The sequence below is a fragment of the Mus musculus genome (genome assembly GCF_000001635.26).
Source record: "Mus musculus strain C57BL/6J chromosome 5 unlocalized genomic contig, GRCm38.p6 C57BL/6J MMCHR5_RANDOM_CTG5".
Taxonomy (NCBI): Eukaryota; Metazoa; Chordata; class Mammalia; order Rodentia; family Muridae; genus Mus; species Mus musculus.
This window is the reverse complement of record NT_187059.1, coordinates 708865-712179: the sequence shown is the minus strand read 5'-3', so window position 1 is coordinate 712179 and position 3315 is coordinate 708865. Positions and strand designations below refer to the sequence as shown.

Genomic DNA, 3315 nt, shown 5'->3' with positions numbered 1-3315 from the left:
TCTTCAGTGCCCAATTGTTCGAATGATACTTGTGAGTTATGCATATGTATTGCCTTAGGCTTTGCATTTCATGTTTTCCACATAGCTTTGTTCTGTGTACATGATCTTCTTCCCATACACAGGAAACCCTAAAAATTGTAGAAATGCACTGAAGTCATTCTGCTTCCTGTGAATTAATATTGATCTGCATCACAAGGATTTATGTTTGTTTGTTTGTTTGGTTGGTCAGTCGGTTGGTTTTGTTTGATTTTGGAATTTTTTTTTAAGATTGTTTTTGAGAAAGGGTCACACAAAAAGTATTATTTTGATTTGAAAATTATGTGCTCATTTGGTTTTTAGAAAGACCCCGGTTGTGGGAGTCTGTCTTTCCACCACCAGTTTAGGTTGAAGAGGTAAACTGATTTCTCTGTCACTGTCAGAGTAGTAACTCTGAAGATTAGTGGTTGATGTAATGGTGAGGAAGTTTTACAAACTTTGTCTTGAAAGTATATTTTTTTCTGAATCCTTCCCAAGGAGCCTTCTGACTGGAGACCGAAGAGGATGAATGTTCAGACTCCATCCACACTCCAGAAGCTGGCATTACAGGCTCTGCTGAGAGATGAGGCTTTGGCCTTGTCCTCTCTGGATGAGGTACCTTTTCTGCTCTTCCCAGCACTGTTCAAGGAGGCCTTTGCTGGCAGACTTAAGAAGCTCATTAAGGCAATGGTGGCAACCTGGACTTTTCCCTGTCTCCCTGTGGGGTCTTTGATGAAGTCACCTAACCTGGAGACCTTACAGGCTGTGCTAGATGGAATAGATATGCGACTGACAAGAGAATCTCACATCAGGTGAGTAATAATCAAGTCGTGTATAAGGGAGCATTTGGGTACACAGCAGAGATTGTGGGGTCAGGGAGAATGGCTTCTGATGGGATCATCAGGCAGTGGTGCAGGAACCTTGAAGTTATCGTCTTCTTGGACTAAGGACAGTTGTCAGTGGATTACAGCTTCTATAAGTAGCCTCTAGAATGAGCCTATCCCTGGTTTTCCCATAACCACTATTAATGGGACTAAGGAGAAATAAAGAGTACCTTAGTGGAATGAAAGTGGTCAGGTCTACACACACAGCTCAAGGAAAGATTCTGTAGCATGCTTGTGTGCACATTGCACTCTGTTTAATAGAAATTATACCTTACCAATGTGTGTGTACTTGTGTTTAGAGTCAGGTAGTCAAAGCTGACTGAGGGTTGTCATGTATGCTGACATTTGACATGTTTCACTCCCAGCAAGGGAAAATTTCAGGTTCTGGACCTGAGGAATGTGCACCATGCCTTCTGGGACATATGGGCTGGTGCAGAGGATGGTAGCTGTTCTTCAGAGCCCTTGGATGAGAAGCCTACAGTAGTGAAATTCCGTCGCAGATATGCACAGAGGAGGCAGCTGAAGGTGGTAGCTGACCTGTGCCTCAGTCCCCACCATGATGAAACACAAGCATACTTCTTGAAGTGGGCCCAGCAGAGAAAGGACTCCCTACATTTGTGCTGTATAAACGTAAAGATCTAGGCTATGCACGTGAACTTTGTCTTAGAGATTTTGAATGTTTTTCATCCAGAGCACATTGAGAAATTCGAACTGAACACTGAGTGGAATGTGTTCAATCTGGCCCGTTTGGCTCCCTGCTTCTGGCAGATGAGAAATCTTTGCAAACTTCTCCTGGCACCCTTCTATGAGAACAGCTTCAAGATTGCCAATAGGACAGGAGACAGAGAAGACAAGTGTGTCAAGGAGTTCATTTCTATCTTCTCCAAATTCAATTGTCTCCAGGATCTCTCCATGCGTGGTGTTCACTTTCTCACAGACCACATGAGTCAGGTCTTCAGGTAAGCAAGGATGGAGAGCTGGGTTACCTAGCAGAGCATTTCTTCTTGTCCATTTTAAGGATTATTCCTGTAGCATGCCTGCCAGTCAGTCACGTGAAACAATTTTAGGGACTCTTTAGAATATGGACATTATGTGTAGTGATTCAAAGTCTCAAATGAGTACTCCTGAAGCAGAAGACTGAAGGGAGGTCAGGAGTAGCTCAGATCAGGTCAGAAGGGACTGTAATTCTTCTTAGAATCACAGCCAACAGGGAGGTGAGGATGTAGTTAGGAGATGGGGGCGACCATCAAAGCAAGGAGGTGAGCTCTGTGCTAAGATCTGTGGGAACAGCCTACTATCTTCCCCTGTTTTCCCATGAGTAAAGGTTTTTGAGCCCCAGTACTGTGGAATAAAAGAGACATGAGGGATTGTGTGGAACTGTAATGGATAGGAAGAGTGACTGTTCAGATGCTGGGATTAAATGCAGCTTTGAATGAGCCCACATGTAATATCCCTAGATCCTGTCAGGACTCTCTTGGTATGGAAATTCCTCTTTGTTTCTTAGGTGCTAAATAGGTTTTCTGCTTGAGACTGAAGCCAGCTGATTATGTGTGGGTTTGACTTGACTAAGCTGATCTCAAAAGGAAGCATCTCAGATAATATCTATGGTCATTTGGTCACACTGAACTTAGTCACTTGGTCACTTGACGACTGTGTAAACCACACTCCATGTTCTCCATTACCTTTTGCCTGAACTAACCATCTGGTCTCATTTATCTCTAGGTGCCTGATGATACCCTTGGAGTCCCTCTCCATCACTCACTACCAAATTTCACAGTCAGACTTGGATTCGTTCTCTTGCTGTCAGAGTCTCTTTCAGCTAAAACATCTGGAGATGAAAGGTGTGGTCTTACAGGTTTTGGATGTGAGGCCTCTGAGAGGTTTCTTAGAGAAAGTGGTTAAAAACTCTTGAGACTCTGAATTTGCAGGGATGTAGGATGAAGGACTACCAGCTCAATGCACTCCTACCTTCCCTCATACAATGCTCTCAGCTCACCAAGATCAACTTCTACAACAATGACTTCTCCATGCCCATCCTGCAGAACCTTTTACAGCACACAGCCATCTGGAGCAAGATGAATGCGGAACAATACCCTGCCCCTCTGGAGTGCTATAATGAGTTGGGTCATGTCGCTGTAGAAAGATTTGCCCAATTTTTCAGGATCTCATGGATACACTGAGGGCAATAAGGCAGCCCAAGTGCCTCTCTTTTGCTACACGTGTATGCCACAAATGTGGCGAGTGTTGTGTCTATGGCAAGAGAGCCAGACTTTGCTTTTGCTAGCGGTGAACATGGATACAGAATTTCTACATGTGAATCAATGACAGGTTTGGGACATACCTCTCATCTGGGGTGCTCAGAGACTGTGACTTTAGGCAGTGTACAGATGCTTGGAAAGAAAAGGATGAACAGTAA

The 3315-nt window shown here is 43.9% G+C and overlaps 1 pseudogene; it reads left to right on the top strand.

Annotated features, from left to right (window-relative positions):
* The first annotated feature begins 526 nt into the window (after nt 1-526).
* On the top strand, nt 527-3086 carry LOC665734 (annotated as a pseudogene).
* Nucleotides 3087-3315: the final 229 nt, after the last annotated feature.